Consider the following 16712-nt stretch of genomic DNA (forward strand, 5'->3'; position numbering starts at 1 on the left):
AGAAAAAGCATCGTTTCATGCATTTTTAAATAATTTGGCATCGAAACAAAAATTTGATTTTTCAAATTTCCTTCAAACACCAAAAATTTTATTTGGCATCGAAAAAGAATTTTGATTTTCCAAATTTTCTTCAAAACACCGAAATTTTCGATTTTCCAAATTCTTTTACTTCTCCCTTGGAAGATTTTCGAGGATAAAAATATCAAAACTTTGAGCACTTTGAGGCACCCCTAAATAATGTCCGATTGAGCTGAAACTTTGCACAGGCCATTTTTTTGGGCCAATAAACAAAATGTACATGGTCGGTTTTTGAAATTTGACATGAACATTTTCGCAGCCAGCCTAATGTATATGTATTAACTTAACAATGTATTGTTAAGTTATTTGCTCCCTAAAAGCTCACATGCCATTGCTCCCTAAAACCTCACATGCCAAATTTGGTTCCGTTTGCGTGATTGGTTTCATTTGTATGGCAGCCTCCTCTCAGAGAGGGGATGGGGAGAAGTGTTCAACCACCATAGAAATATTTATTGCACCCCAAAACCTCCACATGCCAAATTTGGTTTCGTTTGCTTGTTCAATTCTCGAATAATGCAGAAATTTGTGTTTCATTTGTATGGCTGTTCCCCTTTAGAGAGGGGGGAGGGTTCTCGAACTATCATAAGAACCTTCCGATCCCAAAAACCCCTACATATCAATTTTCATGTCGATCGGTGCAATAGTTCCCGAGTCCATAAGAATCAGACAGGCAGACAAACAGAAATCCATTTTTATATTTATAGAAGAAGATATAGATAGGGTTACGGAACAAAAGGTAGAATATTTTTTTTATATTTTTTCTTGAGAGCTGAGGTTTTTTTTACATAACATATCCAAAAAGTTATGATTTTCCAAAGTTGAGATGTTTTGGTTGCGGTAGCTTATTGCTTCTGTGGCCGAGTGGTCGAGTTGGTCACGAGCATCACACCTAATATGCCGGGAAAAAAAATAAATAAAAAAAAAATGCCGGGGTTCGGGTTCGATTTCCGCTCTTGGATTTTTATTCAGGGAAATTTCTTTCGACTTGCAATGTGGTCACGCGTATTCTAGTGCTTGCCACTCAGAATGCGTTCAAGGTATTTTATTTGGCATAGAAATCTCAACTAAGTAAGGTAAATAATTTTGGTTTTGTCCAGTAGAAAATATGATCATAGTTTGTCCGCTTTTTTGAATGCTTTAATTCAGCACACCTTTGTCAATTCAGGTATTCGAATGTTTCAAAACATATAAATAAAATTGTCTTTTCCATGATTTACACTAGTTTTATAGTATATTTATACGAAATCACATGTTTTAAAGAATTATAAAATACATCTTCTATTGGTGTCAATAATGCAACCCCCCCCCATTTGAGCTAACTTTTAATCACCAGGTGTTACGTATTCAGACCTTTTCTGGATTATAACACTTACAAATATTGTAAACAGATCAAAGGTGGTCAAAACATGGTCATAATTTCTCTTCGAGGAAAATCGTTAAAAAGCATAAAAATTTGAATAATTTTAACGATGAAAAATTACACAAGTGATAATACGTTGAGACGACGAAGTTCTTTTAGGAACGTTAGTGCCATTTGAAAAGAGGAAGAATAAGCTTATTGATAGGAGATAGGAACATAGGAAATACAGTTTCTCTGCAAGTCTAATATTTTTTCCAAAAAAGACCTAATTGGTTTTAATTTAATATGTCGATCATTTAAATCGGTCCAGCAGTTCAAAAGTTATGAATTTTTGAAAAAAGTCAACACTTAAGCTTTGTTGGCCATTAGACAGTGTCTCGTTACTCAAAATGGTACTCTTATAAATTCCGAAACTACTTAAATGCTAAATTTAATGAAGATCTCTGCATAAAAGCTCATTTGTTCATCCATATTTAGTAGACTAGCTGACCCGGCAGACTTCGCCCCGCGCAAAATTTACTTTTCGTTATTACATTCTCGTTTTTTTACTAAGCGCACGTTCATAGATCCAATCGCAGAACTGTTCATTGATTGATCTTCTAATCTACCCTTTAAAATAATCTTTAATATAAAATTCCTAGTACTTCTACCAAAACTCTTCATTATAATATCAGATTATTTTCAGACACAATTCTCGTTCAAGATTTTTCAACCACTTGCAAATAATTATTTTTGCGGGACCCGCTCTCCATTTCAGAGGATGTGAGGGGGGGTTGTCATACCATCATAGAAACATTTCTCATATTCAAAAACCTTCACATGCCAAATTTGGATCCATTTGATTGATTACTTTTTGAGTTATGCAGAATGTGCTTCATTTGTATGGTAGCCTCCCCTTAGAGGGGAGGAAGGAGTGTCGACCCACCATAGAAACGTTTATCGATCCCTAAAACCTCTATATGATAAGTTCAATTCCATTTGTTTGATAAGTTCTCGAGTTGTTCAGCACCCTGTGTCAATCCACCATAACCCCCATATGCCTAATTTGGTTTTATATGCTTGATTGATGTAATGCAAAAAATTGTGTTTCATTTGTATGGCAGCTCCCCTAAGAGAAGGGGGAGGAATAACTAACAACCATAGAATCATTTCTTTTATCATAAAACTTCCACATGCCAAATTTGGTTTCATACGCTTGATTAAGTCTCGAGTAATGCAGAAATGTGTGTTTCATCTGTATGGCAACCCCCACTTAGAGAGGGTGGTGGGGAGTCTAACCATCATAAAAACATTTATTGCACCCGTAAACCTCAATATGCCTAATTTGGTTTCATTTGCTTGATTAATTTTCGAATAATGTAGAAATTTGTGTTTCATTTGTATGGCAGACCCCCTGTTACGGACCCTGATAGCAGGGCCGGCATTAAAATGTTATTTGAAGCGCAAATAAGCGCATAGGAAATTTATGACACTATGTGCACTTGAAAAATAATTATCTTCTTTCGAATTCATTGTCTCGGGCACTTGATATGTATTTTAGCTTAAACTGATAGGCGCATATGAAGATAACGAGACCCAAACTAGGGCAATTAAGAACGAACATAAATTTGTTTGTAAACAGACTCAGGCGAGCATACGTTGACTCAGTCTGGGTCTGTATGAGAAAAATGCTCGAAAGGTCTACGTCCTCTTTCTACGGCAAATACAGATGCCGGTAAGAAAGATGGAAACAACAACAAGAATGCTTAGGCGATAAGGCGAGAACGCCGTATAGACCACCCGAAGAGGTGATTAAAATGAATATTTAGGTCTGCCCCTTACGAAGCGTGTGGAAAGAGCGAGAGCGCGAGGGGCAGAAACAGATAAGGGCGGTAAACAAGTGGAAAAATGTTCCGCGCGGCAAGATAGAATAACAGATAACCGATATGTTTTGGTTATCTGAATAGGAAACAGCTGGGAAAAATCCCACGCTGAGAGTAGGAGGCAGATAACCACGTGGTTGGTTATCTGAAAGAGTAGGAAAGAGAGATCGTTTTTTCTCTCTTTTAGAATTTAGCTAGGCTTAGAATTGTGTATATATAGTCTAAGTTTTGTTAAATAAAGTTAGTTCAATTCAACAATCCAATTCAGCAAGTTCAATTGCTGATCCGAAACCACCACCAGACGATCAGCACAGGCCGGGAAATTCTCAACGAGGAATCACATTCTGTGATTCCAGGTAAGCATTCAAGCAATCCCATTTCCGAACGTAGATTACTTGCTCCTCTTCACCGGACCGCACTGGAGCTGGACGAAGTTGAAGTTTTGTAACTACCCTAGCCGGGTTTCGCTTGTTAAAAGGGGACTTGTCCCATTAAAGCTAAAAAGTCTTGCCAGGCAAGCATCTAGGGGAGTAATTCCCTCAGATTTTTTACACAAACTATCACGAAAACCTTCCCCGGCCTCAAAAACCCCTACATACCAATTTTCATGTTGATCCGTTCAGTAGTTTCCGAGTCCATAAGAATCAGACAGACAGACAGACAGACAGACAGAAATCCATTTATTTATATATATATATATATATATATATATTACTATTACTATTACTATTACTATTACTATTACTATTACTATTACTATTACTATTACTATTACTATTACTATTACTATTACTATTACTATTACTATTACTATTACTATTACTATTACTATTACTATTACTATTACTATTACTATTACTATTACTATTACTATTACTATTACTATTACTATTACTATTACTATTACTATTACTATTACTATTACTATTACTATTACTATTACTATTACTATTACTATTACTATTACTATTACTATTACTATTACTATTACTATTACTATTACTATTACTATTACTATTACTATTACTATTACTATTACTATTACTATTACCATTACCATTACTATTACTATTACTATTACTATTACTATTACTATTACTATTACTATTACTATTACTATTACTATTACTATTACTATTACTATTACTATTACTATTACTATTACTATTACTATTACTATTACTATTACTATTACTATTACTATTACTATTACTATTACTATTACCATTACTATTACTATTACTATTACTATTACTATTACTATTACTATTACTATTACTATTACTATTACTATTACTATTACTATTACTATTACTATTACTATTACTATTACTATTACTATTACTATTACTATTACTATTACTATTACTATTACTATTACTACGATTATAACATATTAAATCGTCGAATGTAAAAATACACGCTCCAGGATCCCGATAGTCGTCGTATTAGTAGCTAGAAGGAAATAATAGGGTTACACAATTTTGATTTGATTTATATTGTGATTTTGAGTGATTTTGGTTTCTCTTTTGCCAAATTTTGTCGATCGGTTCAGTAGTTTCCGAGTCTATAAGAATCAGACAGACAGACAGACATCACTCCATTTATATATATATATATATATATATATATATATATATATATATATATATATATATATATATATATATATATATATATATATATATATATATATATATATATATATTACCTTTTCTAGCACGTAACATGAAAACGGCAGACATTATCTACATCTACAAAAACTGAAAAAAAATGCTTGCTTAGTACAGGGAAACTTCGATATAACGTACCCTCGTTATAACGTACCCTCGATATAACGTCACTCGATATAACGTACACATTTCCAAAGTGTAGAGGAAAAAAAATTCCAATTTTTTTTTTCTAATAGAACAATGAATTATCTGTATTGTGATTCTAATACAAGTTTTGTACCTTCAATCAATCCCGAAATACAGCTGGTTTTGTAATTCCGGATTCTAAATGAATCATGCTTTAATCAACAGTACGAAGGAAAACATCATGAGAAAGGCTGGCTTCGTCTTCTGATTGAAGTTATTCATTGACTTTACTAAAACAGCAACACAATAATGTATTCTAGACTACGTTTGTGAGTACTTTATTATGCTTTGATATAACGTACAATTCGATACAACGTACAATTTTGAAAGTGAAATGTACGTTATATCGAAGTTTACCTGTATTATAAATTAAAAATGCTTAGTATTATAAATTATAGGACGTATCGATACCTGTAAATGATATCAAAATTGAGGCTATTACCCAAAGAATGTCAGGGTTTTGATTATTCAATAATTTATAACATTAAAGTTCAGTAAACATCAATTACATTTGAAAATGAAGTGTTCGGAATTTGAATCATGCATAGGAACTTGATTCATATCAATACTAATTCTAATTGAGATTTCTGCATAAAATATCATTTTTTTCATCCAGTTATTGTAGATTCTTACATTCTCCAGCACTCAACATGAAAACAGCAAACAAAATAGTTGCGACAACTACAAACACTGAAAAATGAACGATGCTTGTTTTTTATGGAATTTACATACGCAAACATTTTATCATTGGTTTTGATTGTCACTTTTTTTGCAAATGATTAATATTATAAATTTTAGGCTGTATCGATACCTGTCAATGAAGTCAAAATGAAGCCTATACCCTAAAGAAATGTGTTTTCATTATTCAATTATTTATAACATAAAAGATCAGTAAATTTACATTTAAAAATGAAGTCTTTGAAATTTAAGACTGTTCGGAATGTGAGAAAAAACGATACATCTCATCTTTATGCGTCCATTTTATGTACAAAAGTGTATTCTATTAATAATTAAAAAAATGGGCAATTACTTTTCGGGCAACCTAATATGTTAGTCTATTGTTGAATGCCAATTTTTTGTGGAATAAAAATATCCACCTATATCAGCGACTCAGAAGAAAAAATAAAAGCAATTCTTGGGGACTGAACATTGTACCCCTTCAATCGCCGCCGCCATCTCCACACTCTCAACAGTTTCATTTTGTGCACATTCCTGCACAGGGGTTTCTTTTTTCGCTCGCTTAATAATTCCATCATCTTTTGGCCAGGATGTTCCATCGAAATTTTGGTACGAAAACGAAAGGGGGTGAAGAAAAAAAGTCGATGGCATTTCCACACGAAATCTCATGCCTTCTTGGTTCGTCGTCTGGTGTACTTTTTTCGAGTTTCCTTTTTTTTGTCCCGCCTTACCCATGTGCTAAGCTAGCTCGACTATGATGCGGATCTGACCCGATAGAGGAGAGTGGCGAAGGCAAACGAAATCTAGGGAAGTGGATAGAATGTAAAAATAATTGGAATGGGGTTGTTAAATTCGAAAATTGTAATATGCATGCATGCGAGTGTGGAACCGAAACTCCCTGTTAGCTCGTCCTCTTCCCGTACAATCGGATTCGATTTCAGTCGTCCTGTGGACTGGGGGTTCCGTTGAGAACGGAATAACTTTGTTCGGCCAATATTTTTGGCATTATTAAAGTCTTTAACTGGCTGAAATCATTCGTGACTACTCGTTTTCTAATCGCAATAATCAAATGTTGGGGTTCGTTCAATGTTCAAACATAATTCACCATTTGTAGCGATTTCATCCGCTTAGACCGAATCCTGCCGATAACATTGTTGCTATTACTGCTGATGTTGGTGGCGACTGTAATGTATCCGTGCTGAGCGAGGAGAAGAACAGCGATCCCACCGTTCTTGGATGGCAGTGGGTGGCTATCGGAAAGTAGATACAAAGCCGCAAAAAGGTTGTCGTGTGGGTGGCTCGGATGAGGAATGGGAAATGACAAAAAATGAAACTGCTGAAGAGATGGTGCATATATGCTTTTCCGCCTAGTTCCATCTAGTTATTCCGTTCATGTATTCACTATAAAATACTGATGTGGGAGAAAAGCAAAATCATCAATTAAGAAAAATGTGTATATTCCATGTGTCGCTCTGTCACATTCTATTCAAAAGGTATTAGAGTAACGAACGACGGTATGAAATTCATCATGATAGAGAAGAGGAAAATTCGTTGAGGTTCAATGAATGAATTAATTTGATCGATTTTTTGACGTAGAACTACGTCTTTCATTAGGGGGCTAAATCAGAGAACAGGTCACGCTTTAAAGAAATAAAGGTAACTTGAATAACTATTTTTGCTGCGAACGGATTTAGATTATTTACATACCAAACGAATCTGAAATTCCCTAAGATTTGTTTTTTATGCTATATATTACAATCCCCTGATGTGTAAACGGTTTAAATCGATGAAAACTAGAAACATTTCCATTTTCCCATACATTTGTTCTGCTAATGTGTGAGCTTCCCTACCCATGCCGTCAATAACGAGCAACTTATCGGCGATCAACGAAGGGGAATGATTTAAAGTTACCGTGAACAAAGAAAAGAAAATGAAGAAGAACGAATGGAAATATTTGCCTGGAGTATAAATATTGGATCTCGCTGTCTTCGCTGTCACATGTTTTCATTTCGAATTGAGCTGTAGACACGGCCAAATTACTCACTCGCTCATGTTTCTGGCAATGCAATCATTACATCAAACTAACGCCATGCCATTAAGGATCTGAACTATACAATTGTGTGGGGAATCATCAAACTAGGCTATCATCGGCTCACCAAGAAAATTGTTCAAGAATTTTGTGTGTGATTTGGTTTCGCAGTAGCAAAACTATATCCACTAAGCTTATCGAGACCGGAAATATTGATAGAAAGGGTTCCTGCTGTGAAGAGCGCATAGAGGAGATAAGCGTATGTGTGTGTAACATAATATCTGAAGTTACTAACAAGCGACTTGAACAAAATAACAGCGTAGTTCTAGGTCAACAATGTGGTCGTGTCTTGGACACAACTTTCTATAATTTTTTCTGTATTATAGTGGCTTTCAACACTTTTGACTAGTTCGTCACTTTACTTCCATTTTTGGAAGAATGTCGGGAGTGGGAATTGAACTCGTGACCAGTGTTGCCACACGTACAGATTTATCTGGAAAGGTACAGATTTTTTCGTTATTTTTGGTACAGGTTCTGTACGCTACGGGTTATAGATATTCGTCAAAAAGATTGACAGATTGGTACAGTTTTTTTCCGCGTGTGAAATTTCTCTCGAAAATTTTATTGAATGATAGTACACAATCTAAACTTAGAAAGACTATGTATAAGCATCATCAAACATAAGTGCCACCCATTTTTTAGAATTGAACTTCCACCTATTGGAGGGATCGAAGCTGTTGCTTGTCATGCAAACATCAGAGGTAAAGACCTCTGTATTGTCAGCTTGTATTGGCCTCCGAGAGCTGCGGTTAGCCGAAGGCAACTTGTTGACATGTGCTCACTCCTTCCTGAGCCACGATTGATCTTGGGAGACTTCAACTCTCACGGAACTGCCTGGGGGGAACAGTACGATGACAATCGTTCATCTTTGATATATGACCTTTGTAACAGCTTCAATATGACCGTTTTGAATACTGGGGAAACAACACGTGTACCTAAACCTCCTGCTAACCCAAGTGCTCTTGACCTCTCGCTTTGCTCGAATTCACTATCGTTAGATTGCAAGTGGAATGTAATCCAGGACCCCAACGGCAGTGACCACTTGCCAATCAAAATTTCCATCACCATTGGGTCGAATTCTTCTGAATCTATAAATATGGCATATGACCTCACAAGACACATTGACTGGAAAAAATATGCGGACGCGATTGCTCTAGCCATCAATTCCAGAGATGGTTTGCCTCCATTGGAGGAGTATAACTTCATTTCTCGTTTGATCTATGACAGCGCGGTTCGCGCTCAAACGAAACCCATCCCAGGCTCCACTATTCGTCGAAGGCCTCCCAATCCATGGTGGGATAGCCAATGTTCCAAGCTTTATCAGGATAAATCGAACGCATTTAAAGCTTTTCGAAAACGTGGAACCATTGAGAATTTTCAAACGTATTTGGACCTTGAAAATCAATTTAAAAACTTGATCAAAGGGAAAAAACGTGCTTATTGGCGAACTTTCGTGGGAGGTTTGTGACATGTCCCACTGTGCGTTCGGGTGGTTCAAAACTCTGTCCCCTTCTACGGTGCTTAACATCTATATATTAACGGTACATAGAGGGAGAACACACGGATATTTCTACGAATAAAGCTAGCTAGAATATTTGAAAACAAACATATACTGAAAGAAAAGAAAATTTAAAATGATTATAAAGACATTTAAAATGAATAACAGAAGGAAGATAGATTTAAATTACGGCACAGGGCTAACACCACACAAACCAGAATGTATAAACAGCCAAGACAACACTACACAACACAATTCACATCACAACAGTTGGCAAGATTGTATCAGAGGCGGTGTAACCCGACCCGAATGTGACCTGGCGGGTTTGAGAGAGTTTCGCCATACTCGAGGCGGACACTTTATCGAAACCATCGGACAAAGACGCACCAACTTGAAGACGTTATACGATACAGTCGATACAGTTCGCGGAAAAGGGTAACATTAAATCCCAGATTATTGAAGTGAAGATTCCCTTCCGTTCCTTCCGAACAATCCAAACCGTTTCCGGAGGAAGTTCGCGTAGCGAAAGTTTTACTGCTTCGTCGTCAATAACCATTGATGTGTCAACGAATAGTGAGGCTGACTCGTAATTTACACGTGTCGTATCCAAACTTCCGTTTCCTGTGCACCGGTCAAGGAGCGGAAATAGGACGAACCAACACCAGCAGACTGAACCAGTTTACCTGAAACAGAGCCAACTACAGTGAAGCATACCATACCACGACAGCACGAAAATCCAGCGGCGGGCCCAGACACTTCAACACACCAACACCGTGAGTAATGTAAAAAGGAATAGGGAACTAGGGAATCAGGAAATTCAGGAATCACATAATAAATCGCCGTCGTAAACCAGAAGAAACACGTGTGTTTTCCCTATTGTACCAACCTCTTTCGGGTTAACCTAGTATAGGCTGTGAGAGTCCATTGGGGCTGCTAGGGCGTAACAGAGCCTAGTTACAGGTTTGTCACGAGAAACGTCAATGAAAAAATGATGGAAAGTGGCTCGAAACATGAGAAATCGCTCTTCATCGAATGAAAGCGAAGAATATTCACATCGATGGATTTTTAAATTTGCACGGAAAGTTTGTCCCGATTCCGTTCCTGTGCAAAAAATTGTTCGAGATATACCACAAGATAGGTGCGATCTTGATTCCGAGTTTTCGATGGTAGAATTCTCTCTTGCTCTCCTTTCTTGTAACAATTCGGCTCCAGGAACGGATAGAATTAAGTTAAACTTGTTAAAAAACCTCCCTGATGTGGCGAAACATCGCTTGTTGAATTTATTCAATCGGTTTCTGGAGCATAATATTGTTCCAGATGATTGGAGACAAGTGCGAATTATAGCTATTCAAAAACCCGGAAAACCCGCGTCCGACTTCAATTCGTACCGCCCAATGGCAATGCTGTCTTGTATACGGAAATTGTTGGAGAAAATGATCTTGTTTCGCCTTGATCGTTGGGTTGAAACGAATGGCTTACTCTCAGATACACAATATGGGTTCCGCAGGGGCAAGGGGACGAATGATTGTCTTGCGTTGCTTTCTTCAGAAATTCAAATGGCTTACGCCGAAAAAAAACAAATGGCTTCAGTATTCTTGGACATAAAGGGGGCCTTCGATTCTGTTTCAATAGAGGTTTTGTCGGACAAATTACACTCTCGGGGTCTGCCGCCTCTATTGAATAATATGTTATATAACTTGCTTTGTGAGAAACATTTGAACTTTTCTCACGGAGATTCGGCAGTAAGTCGGGTCTCTTACATGGGCCTCCCCCAGGGCTCATGTTTAAGCCCCCTTTTGTACAACTTCTATGTAAGCGACATCGACAATTGCCTTACACAAAATTGCAGCCTAAGACAAATTGCAGATGATGGAGTGGTGTCTGTCGTAGGATCAAACGAATCCGACCTGCAAGGACCCTTACAAGATACTTTGAACAATTTTTCAACCTGGGCCATTGGGCTAGGGATCGAATTCTCCACGGAGAAAACAGAGATGGTGGTTTTTTCTAGGAAGCATAGACCAGCAAAACCAAAGCTTCAACTTTTGGGTAAACCGATCACTCATGCTATGTCATTCAAGTATCTTGGGGTATGGTTCGACTCCAAATGTACTTGGGGGGCCCATATTAGGTATCTGAGTAAACAATGCCAACAAAGAATAAACTTTCTCCGTACAATTACCGGCACCTGGTGGGGAGCCCATCCCGAAGATCTTATAATGTTGTATCGAACAACTATTCTCTCAGTGATGGAGTATGGCAGTTTCTGTTTTCAATCAGCTGCCAAAACACACCTCATTAAACTCGAGCGAATTCAGTATCTTTGTCTCCGTATCGCGTTGGGATGTATGCCCTCAACGCATACCATGAGTCTCGAGGTTTTGGCAGGCCTACTCCCACTAAAAGATCGCTTCAATTTATTATCTCTTCGGTTCTTCATCCGGTGTAAGGTCATGAACCCATTGGTGATCGGAAATTTTGAGCAGCTGATCGGGCTAAATTTTCATTCTGGATTCATGACTTCATATCATGAATTCATCTCCATGCAGGTTGATCCTTCTTCGTATATTCCCAACCGTGTTTGTTTTCCTGACTACATCAATTCCTCTGTACATTTTGATCTGTTCATGAAGGAGAAAATCCATGGAATTCCAGATTATCATCGATCGGGGATCGTTCCTACGATCTTCAATGCAAAGTATGGGCGTGTCAATTGTGATAATATGTACTTTACTGATGGGTCCTCTATGAATGAGTCCACAGGATTTGGAGTGTTCAACGAAATTTTTAGCACCTCCCACAGTCTTCAGAATCCTTGCTCAGTGTATATTGCTGAATTGGCAGCAATACACTGGGCGCTGGACAGCGTCGCCTCACGACCTGTTGAACACTATTACATTGTAACGGATAGTCTTAGCTCTGTCGAAGCTATCCGTTCAGTGAGGCCGGAAAAGCACTCGCCGTACTTCCTTGAGAGAATACGAGAAATTTTGAGTGCTTTAACCAGACGCTGTTATGTCATTACCTTTGTCTGGGTCCCTTCACATTGCTCAATTCCGGGTAATGAGAGGGCTGACTCATTGGCAAAGGTAGGTGCAATTGAAGGCGATATATATCAGCGTCAAATCGCCTTCAATGAATTTTATTCTTTAGTTCGCAAAAATACCATCGCTAACTGGCAACGTAAGTGGAACGAAGATGAATTGGGTCGGTAGCTTTATTCGATTATCCCTAAGGTTAGCCTCAAACCATGTTTCAAAAATCTGGACTTGAGTCGGGACTTTATTCGCACCTTCTCCCGACTCATGTCCAATTACTGTTCGTTAGACGCGCTACTCTTTCGTTTTAATCTTGCCGATGGCAATATCTGTGTTTGTGGCCAAGGTTACCACGACATCGAACACGTTGTTTGGTCGTGCGAGGTGTATCTTGTTGCCAGATCGAATTTAGAAAACTCTCTTCGGGTCAGAGGAAGACAGCCCAATGTGCCGGTGAGAAATGTGTTGGCTCGGTTAGACCTTGATTACATGTCCCAAATATATGTCTTCTTAAAAGTTATCAATCTTCGTGTGTGATTGTCCTTATATCCTTATATTCTCCTTTTCCTTTACCTTCGCGAGAAATTAAATCCCTTCTTACTAACAATAGAATAAGGTGAAATGTAAATACATATTAGATATAAGATAGGCTTAAGAATTGAGTATGATGAATGTGAGTGCGAATGTGAGTGTGAACATTGTCAACATATCCTTATATCCCTTCCTTTTCCTGAAACAAAATGTCACCCTTCTAAACTCGAGCAAACCGCGAGTAATCGGTTCTCTACTTCATTAACACTAGAATTAATGAAAAATGTTTATATATACTTGTAACATTACAGATAGGAGTTTGGCTCCTTTAAACTTATGTAACTGAGCCTGTAAAAATAAACGATTTAATAAAAAAAAAGCATCATCAAACACGCGAGTGATTCGAGCTATAAAATGTTAATGTTGGTGAACCGCGGGACAGTGGGGGTAATAAGGACAGGTAGTTGATTTGTATAGTTGCATTTTGAATTTCAGATTTCTGTTAATGAGAACACCTTCTACATGTTATTCTATAATATTTAAGCCACCCTATGGCAATGAATTCTGATCAAAAGTGTAAAAGGGAAACAAAAACAAAACCGCTTATATTCCGGTTTGTGAGTTAACAGAGAAACGATATTAGGTATGTACGGAAAATTAAATTCATTTTTCAGTGGAAAATTCAAATCATTGAAATTATTGTACTGGTGATGTAAAACGAACAGTTGCCACTGGGAGGGAGATGGACTGCGTTTATAAATGGAAATCAAATCGCCAAAAATGGACTGTTTAGATGTTGACTGGAACCAAAAGCATAATAGTTGAGGGTCTGCTCGTTTATACTGCTGAAAAGCACGATATCACTTCTAGGTGGATTAATTCGATTTTTTCATCATTCAACGGACATGCATGATGAGTTCAGACCGTGGTTGAATAAAATTATTCCTCTCGCTGTCGATAAACCTCTACTCTTCATATATTACAAACCTGTCCATATTATCCCCACTATATGTCCATATTAGCGACATTGCGACATTTACCCGAATGCAATATTTACGCGAATGAAGAAAGAAAATTTGGGATGAAACACCCAACCGAGGCAAGTATCTCCTGGTTTCATTATCAAAATTTGTGTTCTGTGCAAAAAACGTGTTTCGCCGAACATAGACCATTCTATTATGTCCAGCGACCAGGTTCGCTTCTGGTTGAACGTCAACAAACAAGATTTCTGTATTTGGTGTGATGATCAGCCACAGGCAATACAATGCCCAGTACTATTTTATGCATTTTTCTCTCCAAGTACCCCGAAATTGTACAACGAACTCCGCCTGTGAATGGCGGATTTCTATAGTAGCATGTCTTTGCGATGCAGTTTTCGCTTCTTTGCAGGGACTATGTTGATTGTATCATTAGTCATGATGATGATGTTTTGAATGACAGAATTTTGAAATGGCTAATTTGGAAAATTAAAACTGGAGGTGAAGTAACTCCCCGAGTTTGAAGTCTCTAGCGTCAACAAAAACAATAACTCAATCAAAACTCTCGACCTTCAGAAAAAGGTGATGAGTCGTCGCACAACAGGAGAAAATCAAACATCAAAGTTATATCTAATTGCACAGTCACGTGTTCTTATTTCTACAGAGTGCAGATGCACTGGATGTGAGGGCAAATATTTATTTTTTGAATCGATCAATCAGAACGCGGAATTCTCATTGAGATGTCTGACACCGGTAGACGAAAAGATAATTTTAACCCTTTAATGTTTGTATGGATTACAAGTGTTGTGTCCTAGTTCCGTGTCGCGTCTCGTGAGTGAATAGTTCGATAGTAAATTTCATTATATATATTATTTTATATATATTATTTTATATATATTATTTTCTTTACTGTGATAAATTGCTATAGAGCACCCAAATCGATCGACCCAAAAAATCTCATCAATCCATGACGAAATGACTGAGCAATGAGCGTTTGAAATTTTTCAATTTTTCACGATGCGGTCGATTTTCGTTTTTCCAATATTTTCTCGAAAGACGTAATCCTTCGTAAAAAGAGTTAACCTGTTCTCAATGACGGGGTGACCCCAATTGTTCTCGCTTCGCTTTTCATTCAGTCCGCATCAAGAGCATTTATACTATGTCAGTGTCGGCTCCCGCCCCATAGATATTTATTGTATGATACGAAAATGGTCAGAAATTCCACTACAAAGTAGTCACATATCGTTAAACATACGAAAACAAACAATTTTTGACATAGGACTATGTCTTCGATTTCTATATAGCAGGGTAACTCTACGAAAAATGTAACGATTCATTAAGAGTTTTCAAACGCATATTACTCAAAATCGTTATTGCGACATATGTTGTGTTGTATACCATTAGACAGGAAATTTATCCTGGAATTTTTTTTTTTATTTGTTTATTCATTACTATCAACAGGTCTGAACATAAATGCCCTAATGATACCTAATAAATTAATAACATAAAATACTTAATCTACTTAAAACTATGCCTAACTGGAAAGAGCGGTCAAGAATGCCTTTCTTAAACTGGCGCGAGATATGTGAAACTTATCTTATAACAGCGGTTAAATACACGAGACATACTCGATACGGGTTCGTTGTAACCGTAGTTTGTGCGAGAGTGAGGAAGGCAGAGAAATGTATGTGAACGCAGGTTACGAGGGCGTATATTAAAATCGATCGACTGAAGAAGATCAGCACAATCGATTTTCGAGGAAATTAGATCGGATATAAAAGTTGCCTGCGCTACATCTCTACGTACGCTCAACAAATCGAGTCCGATCAATTTACAACGATCCTCATAGCTGGGTAAGTTCGAAGGATCGCTCCAGGGCAAGTTGCGTAGGGCGAAACGGTTGAAACACGAACAGAAAATATAGTAAAAACAAGTAGAAGGGTCTAAGCCTAGAAACACGTACGGAAGTTTGCCGTAGGACTGTGATTGTTCGGAACAGTTGTTTTTTAAATGTAATTCTGTTCATTGTTCAGAAATCTGTTAGTTTTACTCTTTTGAAACTTCAAATAGTAGCCCTGAAAAGGGCCGTATGTACTCATATCCGTCGAACGGTGTGTAACGATCAAAAAAGGAAATTCGCTTCTGGCAGGAATTTCAACCGTCTAACTGAAACTGATTATGAACTGATTGAGAACTAAAGATAACCTACGAATGAGAAACTTATTGAAATTCAGGTGAAATTGAAGTTAACCCCTTGCCGTATGATTTGAGTGAGTCGTTTCGATACTCTGCTGAGTGTGTGTATCTTACTTACGATCGTAGCAGTCCCGCATCATCACACGTATGAAGCATGTATCCATTTCACATCGATAGACGACGAGTGAGGTTCGATTTTGTATGTTCTGGCACAGTCTAATCGCCACGAGTGTGGTTCGACGTTATACGTGAAGGGGTTAATTTCGTAAAGGAGTGAGAGTTTTTCCATCTGTAGTTATGAAACACTAGAATTTTAGTTTTTTTAATGCTTCGCACCTGGACACAAAAATAAAGATCAAATTTCTAGTCTTATAAATGATGATAGTTATTATATCCTACACTATATACTTCAATACAACCGACTTCTTACATATCTCTGGAAACTCAGAAAAATGGAGTGGTTCTATAGTATAGTTCTATAGTATACGCAGTGTATTATGAATTATTCTCCATTTGTCGATAATAAGCATTTATCAGTTGTTGCAT

Source organism: Toxorhynchites rutilus, chromosome 2 (assembly GCF_029784135.1).
Source record: "Toxorhynchites rutilus septentrionalis strain SRP chromosome 2, ASM2978413v1, whole genome shotgun sequence".
Classification (NCBI taxonomy): domain Eukaryota; kingdom Metazoa; phylum Arthropoda; class Insecta; order Diptera; family Culicidae; genus Toxorhynchites; species Toxorhynchites rutilus.